The sequence below is a fragment of the Physeter macrocephalus genome, chromosome 8 (genome assembly GCF_002837175.3).
Source record: "Physeter macrocephalus isolate SW-GA chromosome 8, ASM283717v5, whole genome shotgun sequence".
NCBI classification, from domain to species: domain Eukaryota; kingdom Metazoa; phylum Chordata; class Mammalia; order Artiodactyla; family Physeteridae; genus Physeter; species Physeter macrocephalus.
Window position 1 is genome coordinate 89,009,098 of NC_041221.1, and position 11,958 is coordinate 89,021,055.

Sequence of the window (11,958 nt, forward strand, 5' to 3'; positions counted from 1 at the left end):
TCTCATCCTGATTAAGGTAAACCAAGGGACTCAATAATTTAAGACATCTATAATTCAGTAAGGAAGTTATACTTCAAATGGCTGGAGGAAACAAAATTAAATGGAGCTGACAGTATAGCTCTCTTAATTAAATTGAAACAGTTGAACGAACCACAGCTAAAATATTGAATTTCAAAGGCCTAACCCATTAAAAAAAAGTATTTTAATTAAGTTAAGGACAAAAAGCATATCATCTTTATATTCCTAGCTCAAGCACTGTGATTTACAGTAGAGTTGCTGGTCAATTAATACTTATTTAATGAATTAAATAGGTTTGTTCTTAAACCTATTTATTTAATGAATTAATAGGTTTGTTCTTAAATACTACAGAAAAGCAAGAAACATTACAAAGTTCTCACCAATTCATTCGTTCATTCTCTTATAACTTATTCTATACACTGAATGGCTGATGAAATAAGGATGTCAAAACTGTTTCTACTTGTGTCTGATGGAATTACAAATTTCCTTAGAACATAATAATAAAAAGAATATCAGGCATTAAAATGACTAGCCATGTTAGCTTTGTATAAAAACGAAGTTCTATTCTACAGCCGTACTTTGCAAAACCAACCACTATTCAAAATGTTTTTGACTGGCTCAACCTAGCTTATTGCTGTAAGTGGAAAACTAGTGTTTTACACATCCTGCTAATGAAGAAAGTTGACGCTTCTTTAGCCACAACAAACTTTATCTTCTTTTTCCTCAGTAAAGTCATTTCCTCCCTGAGCAGTGATACAGACTAACATGCTGTAGAAATTGCTAAGTCCAGTTCGTCTGTCAGTAATACTCTGGACTTAAAGCAAACAGAAATGAAATTTTACTGTGGTCCTGTCCTCCTTTTATTATGAAATATGCAAATACAAGAAAAAGTATAAAAAAGATAAGTGCACAATTTAATGAATTATAAGAAAGCAAACATCGTGTAACCATCAACAGGTTACAAAATAGAACTCTGCCGACAGCCTGCCAATTATAACTCCCACTCAAAGAAATCATTGTCCAGACATTTACGATAATAATTTTCTTGCTTATCTTTATAGCTTTACCACCTAAAAATATATCACTAAATAATATAATTCAGTTTGCCTGTCGTGAACTTTATATAAAGGGACTCACATAGTATATATTTATTTGGTGTGACTTCCTTCACTTAATGTTAGACTTTTAATTAAGATTGTTCCATAATGCTAAATATCTGTAGTTCATTTATTTTACGTGCTGTCAAATAATCCATTGTATGAATACACCTTAATTTACTTTTCCATTCTATTGGTGATGAACATTTTGATTAGTTACAGTTTTTGGTTATTATGAATAAGGATGCTATGGCATTTGTGCATATCTATACTAGTACATCTAAGCATGCCTTTTTGTAGGGTATATAATTAGAAGTGAATCTGGGTCTGAAAAAAATATATATATATCCTTAAATTTACTACAATGAAAAACAATGAAAATGAAAATGACTATTTCATTAGTTGTACTAGTTTAACTGGTTTAAAAAATAATTTCTTAAATTCTTAGGGTAGATTCCATCTATTATTACATATTTCACATGGAAACAAGTAAATAGTCTGACAAAAAATTTCAAAATAAAATGTAAAATAAAGTATTAAATGCCTAAAAGAGATGAACAAATACTGGTACCTTTTCCTGATGAAAATACATATTTATTTCTTATAAAATGGTGAGAATGCATCAACCACACTTATCTGAATTCTTAAGCAACAGTGCAGACAGAAATAGATAGATCCTGTGGATATTCAAAAGTAGAATACAATGCTTAGATTTTCATTTTATGGAATTCACATTTCTCTCATAATATTAGCGAAGTTTGAAAATCTTGCTCAACGTCAATTAAACAACCATTGTATGGGTTTATTAAAGAACTTGCTCTTAAAATATAACTTCTACTTTTATATTTATAAAATTTCAACCATGAGAAGCAGCTTTATACTGAAAACAGTAAATCAAATCAGTACTCCGTTTGACCTGGGAACTACCGACTGGGTCTCCAGAAATGAAAGAAAAAAGAAAACTCCCATGCTTTGATTTACCATGAAACAAAATCCCTTTTCTTAAGTTATGTCAGAATTTTTGGAACCAGTATATTTTTTAAAGAATTTTTAGAAAGTATGTGTCATGATACTAAAGATGCCACTGAGAACAAGGTAGATTTCGTCTCTGCTGTCACACAGCTTAGCATCTAAAGGTAAATGCAGAAGAGTAAAGAAGCTGAGAAATTATGGCAGAGTAAAAAGGCACATTAAAAAGGACACTTGAGCAAGTAAGCCCTCAAGGATGAAAAAGGCATGATGGAGAGGAAAGGATGAGATGAATTCTAAGATGAGGAACAAAAGCCCAGAAATGAGAAAGGAACTCTAGGAGGATCAGAAAAATAACATAGGTTCTTTGAAGTCAAGCAGACATAGGATGAAATCTCAAGTTCACCAATTAATAACTGTGTGACTTTGGTTAAGTCACTTCCCCTTTCTACTTCTCACTATAAAATGGGGATAATAATAAATAAGATTTTTGCAAGGATCAGCTAAGATAATGTTTATAAAGCACACATTAAAAATTCCTCCACAGGGCTTCCCTGGTGGCGCAGTGGTTGAGAGTCCGCCTGCCGATGCAGGGGACACGGGTTCGTGCCCCGGTCCGGGAAGATCCCACATGCCGCGGAGCAGCTGGGCCCCTGAGCTATGGCCGCTGAGCCTGCGCGTCCGGAGCCTGTGCTCCGCAACGGGAGAGGCCACAACAGTGAGAGGCCCGCGTAACGAAAAAAAAAAAAAAATTCCTCCACAAAGGTAAGTAGCAACTTTTATAGCAGAATCAAATGTTGTGGAGTTGGGTAGGGGTTCATGTGAGGCAGGACTATGGAGAGAGAAGCAGTCATCAAAAGCATTCGGGCCATATTAAATAACCCAGTCCAGATGCTGAGAACAAAGGGGAATGACCCCAAAAGATCTGCATTTCAGAAAGGATGCTCAGGTTGTAGTAGAAATGGTTGGAAGGGCAAAAGAGGCAGGAAAACAAGTGAGGACCTGACTGAGGTTAGTGGCAATAGAAATGACGGGAATTGGGTGTTTTTGAAAGATATTTAAGTACAGGATGTCCATTTCTTGCAGCATGGAAGACGAAAACTAAAACTCTTCCTCTATATTCCTAAATAATAACTGTGTGTGTTTCTGTCTATCTGTATTTTTTCTTTAATAAATCAGTGATTTTTCAAGTAAGAAAAGGAAAGGCAAATGCTATGGGGCCAGAAATGGAGCACGAGCCTGAATCCAGAGAAGTTAATAAGTGCTGAGGGTAATTGCTGCCCTGGGTGTATCTACTGATCTTGAGTAGCCTAGAGCTAGGTTTTTATGCCTGGAACATATGGGGGACAAGAGACAAAGCCTTGCTCTATACCTACTCCTCACCAACCTCTGCATGGAGCCTGGATTCATAAAGACATAGTTTAAGAAAAGGATGATCTAGAAAACAATGCTATGCAATGTTAATATCAGACAAGTAGTTTTTAAGGCAAAAATCCTATTGCTAGACATGAAGAAGGTAACAATATAATGATAAATGTTTCAATTCATCAGAAATATACAATAACTTTTAGCTTGTAAAACACCTAATATTATAGCTTCAAAATATACAAAGTGAAAATTTGACATCAGAATGAGATACTTCATCACAGTCCTCTTAAAAATTATTAGGTCAAGATAAAATAATCAATAATGGTCTAAAAGATTTTAACAATATGATTAACCTAGATTTTGTTTGACAAATAAAATATATGTGTAAAGCACATGTAAAGAACTGTGTACCCAACTTTTGTGGTATACTTAAGTTTTTTCAAGCACACATTGAACATGTTGTTTCATAAAAAAGTCTTAAAAAATTCCAAAGAATCAATACACACAGACCAAAATTGCTTAATACTAAATTACTTACCATCTAAATCGCTAAAATTTAGGTATATTTAGAAATCAACAAAACCAAAATATGCTAAAAAATCTAGTCATATATGACATAAACAACTCATAGGTCAAAGCAGATTTCGGAACAGACAGAAAATATTTAGACCTGACCAATAATAAGAAATATTTCAAATCTTGTGGGATGCAAAAACATTCTCAAAAGGAAATTATAGTATTAATATCTATCTCAGAATAAAGGTTGAAAATTAATTAGTAATCAAACTTAAGAAGTTAGCAAAAAGGATAAAAAATGGTAAAGTGGGAATTCCCTGGCGGGCCAGTGGTTAGGACTTCATGCTTTCACTGCCAAGGGCGCGAATTCAATCCCTGGTCGGGGAACTAAGATTTCACAAGCCGTGCGGCACCCCCCGCACCCCCTCTCCAAAAAGGTAAAATATATAAAAGACGTAGAAGTAAGGATATAATAAAGATCAGAAATTAATAAAATAGAAAATAAAGCTACAGTGTTAGCAAAGCCAATAGTTGAACTGTGGGGGAAACAATGACAAAATATTGGCAAGTTATCACTGCTTCCATTCACTTTACACTAGATGTTCTGAGTTCTCCGTAAAACATAAATAAATAAATAAATAAAAGTCTCACGTATTGGAAAGGAAGAAATAGCAAATGACATTATTTGTAAGATAAACTCAAAAGACGATTATTAAAATTAATTATAGTTTAGCAAGTTAATATATATAAAGTATACCATATTCAAGAACATGAAGATTCACTATAGTAAAGTTGTCAATTCTTTGCAAATACCTTCAACACAAATCTAATCAAAACCTCAACAGGATTTTTCATAGATTATGGCAATTCAAAAAAAAAAAAAAATATATATATATATATATATTGGAAAGAGAAAAATATGGTCAGAACATTCTTGAAGCAAAGGGAAGTGAATTTACTCTACTGGATATCCAGACTTATGATAAAGCTATAGCATTTAAGAATTCAAAAAAAAAAAAAAAAATATATATATATATATATATATTGGAAAGAGAAAAATATGGTCAGAACATTCTTGAAGCAAAGGGAAGTGAATTTACTCTACTGGATATCCAGACTTATGATAAAGCTATAGCATTTAAGAGTGTGATTTTTGCCTCAAGGATAGAAAATATACCAACAAAAGAGAGCCAAGAAATAGACCCACCAATGTACAGCAACACGATCTAAAGCAGGGAAACTGACACATTGTGCAGTCAATGGTAACTGAGTTTCCAACTACTTAAAAAAAAAAAGAATTTGTCTTTTATATCACACCATATACAAAAATCAATTCTATATCAGTTAAAACTTAAAAGCTGAATATTTTAAATTTTTATGAGAAATTGTAGGATATTTTTATGACTTTTGGGAAGTGAATGGATTTCTTATATAAGACAAAAAATCAGTATAAAAAGTAATCATGATTTTATTTACATTAAAATTAAGAACTTCTGTTGATCAAAGGAAAGAAAAGTTTTCTGTTGATTACAAATAAATACAAAAAAGCCACAAACTGGGAGAATAACATTTGCACACCTATAACTGAAAAATGTCATCCACATACAGTATAAAGAACTTCACTATAAAATTCACTAAGAAATAGCAAACAACATAATAGAAAAATGCACAAAAATACATACACATAAATTTTACAGAAGGGAAAACAAATGGCCAAAAATAAACTAAAATATATCCACCCACATTAAATTTCAGAAAAATGAAAATTGAACCACAGTGAAATACTATTTTATACCCACCATATTGACAAAAATAAATATCTTTAAAAATCAAGTGTTGGTCCGGATACAGAGCAACTGGAACTCTTAAACACTCCAAGAGGGAGTTTAAATTTTTATCTATACACTGGAAAATAATTTGGCCTTAACTATTAAGCTTGGAAATTTGCACGTATTACAATCCAGAAATTCTACTTTTTTTAATAAGAAGTAGACTTGACTTTTAAATAATGGACTTTTAAGATTCCTGTTCATGACATGTGAATTGAAGATAATAGTAAAAGAAAAATTAAGACACAAATGACTATTGTTAGGTAAATGTAAATAAACTGTTATATATTTATAAAATGTTTCCTATACAAGTTCCAAGTTAACTATCCCTACATGCAACAATATGGATAAATCTCAAGGAATAGTGTCGAGTGAAAAAAGCAGGTTGTTGAAGAAAGCCTATGTTAGCATACCATTTTTATAGCGTTCAAAACCAGACAAATATAACCATTATTTTGTTGGAGGATACATATGAAGAAGAACATGGCGATGATTAATACAAAATTTGGAATAGTAATTAGATCTGGGGGAATGATGAGGAAGTGAGATGTTCTACAAAGCAAGCACCAAGTGAAATTCAACAGAAAGTAACAGTAACTTATATTTCTTAATTTGAGTGATGGGTTCATGGATCGTAATTCTAAATATTGGGAAGTTGAATCGCTAGTATATGTTAAGTTGTAAATGGTGAGGAAGAAGAAAGAGCAAAGGAGTCCCACATTGGTGAATTGAGCCATTGAGTGGGTGATGCTGCTATTTTACTGAGAGGAAGAAGAGGATCAGGCAAGAATGGATGGAAGCAAGTGAGTGGGGAGAATGGTGATGAATAAGGTTTGAACTGTCCAGATTCAAATATCTGCAATAATCTTAGTAAAATATTGGGGAGTCAATTGTGATATAGGGTTGAATATGGAAAGAGAACTCTGGGCTTTAGTTAGATAGTTCTAGGAATCTTTGGTGTATAGATTGTCTTTAAGGCCTTGGAATGGATGAAATAACCTGGCGGGGGTGGGTGTGGAGGCTGAGTAATATTGGAGAAGTGAGGGGCTGGTATACCCCTTTACAGATGTTATAAGTTGGAAGTCCTAGGGAGTCTCATCTCAGGAGGTAAAGGATTAATCAATGAACTGAAACTCTTGAACTGAAACTTATGCACAGCAATTTATACAAGTCCTTCTTTGAGTCCCAGAATATACAGGCAAATGATGCAGAGAGATGACCACAGTGCCAGAGTCTTCACAATTCCTAGTTTCAGAGTGGCTGCAAGAAAACACCGAATAAAGTTCTCTCTCCTTGATGTGGCCTTCTGACAAGTAGTAATCTCTCCATACGTTTATTAAGACCAGAGCCTAGAGAATTTCAAAATGCTCCACTCTCATTCTTCTGCTTGCCTTAAAGAAGCAGTCACGTTGTGAACTACCTATGGAGAGGCCCAGGTGGCACGAAGTACAGACAGCCTGTAGGACCTGCAGGCCTCAGTCATACAGCCTCAAGGAAATGAATTCTGCCTAAACCTGAATGAGTTTGGAAGTGGATTCCTCCCCAGTCAACCTTCCAGATTAGAACCCAGCCCTGCTGACGTCTTGATAGAAGCCATATGAGACTCAGAGCAGAAGAGCAAGCTTAGGCGAGCCCAAACTCCTGTCCCACAGAAACTGTGAGATGATACATATGTGTTTAAGGTGCTAAGTTTGTGGTAGCTTGTTATGCATCAGTAGAAAACAAATACAATATTGTGTGTGCACTCTGTGTGTGTGTGTTTGTGTGTTATATTCATCAAGATCTATGTGGAAGGTAGGGAAAGATAAAATATGTCAGGTATATTTTTATAGGGACATTTTTCCTGAAAGTTTAGTGGTTAGGAGGAACCATCTCTCTCCCTCTAAAATTGTATATATAAAAGTAAGAAGCCCTCATTTAGGTAAGGTGATTGAGTCAGAAACATCAGTTTCTGGATGGGCAAAGGAAGAGTGCTAGAACTTTGCTTGCACATTGTACCACTTATTCTCTGAGATTTTTTATTTGTTCGTTTTGGATTTTTGCCCCTAACTTCTGTCTCTCTTCTAAGATACATATTTGTAGTAGTTTGTAAGAGCCAACAGCCAATGGCAGTGCACTCCTGGTTGAAATCTAACTTATAGTGAGTAACATTTCTCTCAGTTTAAAATGCTGTAAAGTCCAAATACAGCTGCTTACATAAGCAGAATTAACTCACTTTTTCTGTACCCATGACATTGATTGATCGCTTTTATAAATTGATTCAAATTAACAACCAAATAAGAAAACCTTGGGAGTAATGGCGAAGTACATTGACAAACAAAAGTATTTGATAATATTACAAATTCTTTAATATTAAATTGTATTTAATATTAATAATAAGGAACTATTCATATCAGGCACAAAAAAACCTATAACCTGGATCTCACTAAACCTTAGTAAAAAGAAATTCTCTGAATGAGATATTGGACCTCTTAAATGCCTTTCTTTTTTATGCGTCTTTCATTGATGCTATAAAGAACTCACTGAAGGTCAGCAATTCTTTCTGAGGTCTCCATAGTAACTGTGATCTTAGCCATATCTTTGATTTAGAACATCAAAATGTCATAATTGATATCAAACTCACGAACACTAGATCAGGGCACTGGTGCCATATTTGGTGCAACCTGAAAGCTGCTTACTTGTTTGTTCCTGTGTGTTCTTATTGTTCCTGGCTCTGTTTTTCTATTTTACTTCTTCCCTATCTTAGGGGATGAAACTTGGAAATCTTAAGATAATGACAATGGAAAACTTTATCTAGAGTCGGAAATACACCAGAACAGCTGGAGAAGGAGCTGATGTTACTTTACTCAAGAGGAAGCCTCCAGGGCTGATCTTACAAGGCAGGAGCAGCTTTTTGTTTGAACCACTAGATGAGATTCATATAAAAATTAAGAGTGTGTGATGTGATCCTGGAAAGAAATTTTAGTCAGAGAGGTTAAGTTAGATGAATAGAAAGAAAAGAGAATGACAACATTCATTGGAAAAATAGAAGAAAGAACAACCACAGAAATGAATGTAAAAGGTTTATATTGGCAAATGAAGTTGGGAACTGCCCTAACAGTACAACAGGTGGGGGAAACATCAGACCTTGAAGGGAGCAGAATCCCTTTGAACTACTTATACTTGTGGTCTCAAAGGCTGGTAAAATTGGGAGACGGCCCCAGCTTTAACACAGCTGCTCTTTGACATTATTAATGGCACAAGAATGGATCTGGGAATTGGTAAAATAGTAACAGCCAACCAACAGTTAAAAAATAGAATGAAGTCTCCAAGTCATGAAGCCTATCCATCAACTGTACAAGAAAGGTACATTCTTGCTGGAAATGAAGAGAAGGCAAGAATCCTCAGCCTACATCAATCTCAACAACTCTGTCTTCATTTCATTTTGATTTTAACCCAGCCTAGTTTTTGTCTGTTGCTTATGGTTTGAATCCACTTTGGGAATCAGCTCAGTTCTCCCTGAACCCTCCCCCCACAGCTACCCAAGGGGACCACCCTGGCAAGATAAGGAAAAAGGTAGGATGAGCCTGTTAATGGTTCAAGCACTGAAAACAATCTTTCTCCCCATTTGTTTGTTATTTAGAATTATATCATATGAATATTGGACCCTAAGGAAAAAAGTGAGAAGAGTGTGCGGCTTTTCCAATGGTAACAGCTCACTGAGTAGTTTCTTTATCCTTCAAAAAAAATAATGGGCTACTTCAGGACTCAGGAAAATTATCCTGGAGACCAGTGCATCTCAAGCCTTAATGTTTATAATAATCAGGTGGGGAGCTTGTTAGACCAAAGACTTGGCCCCTGTGCCCAGAGTCTCTTGACAAGAGATCTTCAGTGATGATTTTTTTCCTTATCCACCCATACCAGTCAAACCCTTAGTGTGAGGCTTGGCTAGAGAAAATTAGGTCTGTGGGAAATTCTGTATCTCTCACTTTTTCCAAACACAACTCAGTAGATGCTAAAAAGGCAATGTTGTTATGGATCAGTGCATTGGCCTTATTAACATTTCTATTTAAATCAAAACCTTTCATAGGATTGCTTTAGCATCTTTCCGATAGATGCTAAAGATTAGAAGACTCTGATGAGGTTGCTTAGCTTCATGTTCCTTTAAGTGCCTTCCTAGCAGGAGAGTAAGCTGGTTTTCTTCAAAATTTCCCCATGTTTCTGAGGAAACAAAAAAGGGTGCTGATACTTACTGGGCACCTACCATTTGCCAGGCATAGTACTAGTCCCTTATTTAAATAGTCATCTTATTTAATCCTTACAGTAGCCCTTATGAAATAGCACTCTTCTCATCCTCATTTTATAAATGATGTAACTAAGTACAGAGAAATTGAGTCACTTAATAAAATTACATGGCTCAAAAGCAAATAAACTAAGAATCTTATTTCTTACTATTTTGCTACATAATTTGTCCCATTTTCTGAATTGCTTTAAGTTACAAATTACCCCAGGGTCATTATAGTTATACTTCCAACATCTTTCCTATCTTAAAAGGTAGGAAATCTCCCAATTTATATTAAAAAAATCATTCTATCTGTTCCTAATCTCAGAGCCTGGAGAAATCAGTATTGCCTTTCTTGTTTTTTTTTTTTTTTTCTCTTACTGTTCATTGCTAATCTAGACAAATTAAAGTACAAATGAAAATTTCTCTGTTTGCCATAAGAGCAGGTCAACACTTCATTGTTCCATGCTTAATAAGGGTTATCACTACACTCCTTGATCTATTTAAAATATCTTTTATGAATAAAGAATAAGAGAACTTTCTAAGACACCATTTCATATGTTAAAGCCAAATTTGTTCTATTTAAAGAAAAAAATGCTTTCAAATGCTCCATAAAAATCTGGCATCTTCAGACATAAGACAATTATGAAGGAGACCTGTATGTTTCTCTTTCTCTTGAAAAGGTCAGGAATTTTCAGCCACATTATAAACTAACAAAGCCTTCCAAGAAGACTGATACTGACATTTTTTATATTTTCAGCTGTCTCCAGTTTGTTAATCTAGTCATGCATTCAGCAAAACTTTAAAGAATACTTTGGTGAACAAACTGATTAAATGTTATCCCCACTTCCATGAAATCCAAAGGCATGAGTGATCATCACTCATTTCTTCTAAGTTTCTAAATTAAATGTAGTGATTAAAAGCTAAAGCAAGCTTATGAAAAATTTTAAATTAAATAGAAATGTTAATATGGCCAATGCACTGATCCATAATAATATTACCTTTTTAGCATCATAAATTTATATGTTAACTGTGTGATTAAATCACAAAACTAAATTTTTCCTGGCATTTTTCTTTTCTTTGGTGGTAGAGTTTCAAGTTTCACATGATAGTAATAATATTAAATCCAATAACATTCACAGGAGGAACAACCTGTTAGACATTTTGTATAGTGCAATTTCTACCCTTAACTAACTAATTAGAATCAATCTTTAGAAACTGAGGTAAATATAATTATATTGCTTATTTTTAGGTATCTTTAAGTATATACATTGTTTTTAACCATCTACTTCAAAGCTAACTATCTTCTATCCAAACTCTTTTGATTTGTCTCTTTGTCTCAAATAGTCCCGCCTTAACACACCGCTATCTTTCATTCGTGCAAAGAAAAAAATCATCATTTTAGTGACCATTAATCAGAGTGTCACCTCTCTTGGATAAAGACCTTATAAAGAATGCATTTGACAAAAAAGCCAAGAATATACGATGGGGAAAGAATAGTCTCTTCGGTAAATGGTCTTGGGAAAACTGGTCAGCAGATGCAAAAGAATGAAACTGGACCACTGTCTTACACCACACATAAAAATCAATTCAAAATGGTTTAAAGACTTGAACACAAGATCTGAAACCAAACAACTCCTAGAAGAAAACATAAATCCTTAACATCAGTCTTGGCAATGATCTTTTGGATTTGACACCAAAGCAAAGGCAACAAACGCAAATATAAACAAGTGGGACTATATCATACTAAAAAGCTTCTACACGGCAAGGGAAACCATTGACAAAATGAAAAGGTAATCTACCAAATGGGAGAAAATATCTGCAAGTCATATATATCTGATAAGGGATTACTATCCAAAATATATAAAAACTCATACAACTTAACAGAAAAAAAAATGAA

The 11,958-nt window shown here is 34.2% G+C and overlaps 1 long non-coding RNA gene across 1 annotated transcript in view; it reads left to right on the forward strand.

The window, feature by feature from the left end:
• LOC129392334 (uncharacterized) overlaps positions 1 to 7,535 on the forward strand; it is a 186,490-nt gene extending 178,955 nt beyond the window's left edge. The window contains exons 6-7 of the long non-coding RNA XR_008618075.1: positions 2,632 to 2,849; positions 6,987 to 7,535. This is a non-coding gene — a long non-coding RNA (uncharacterized lncRNA). The remainder of the gene's footprint in view (positions 1 to 2,631; positions 2,850 to 6,986) is intronic.
• Positions 7,536 to 11,958: the final 4,423 nt, after the last annotated feature.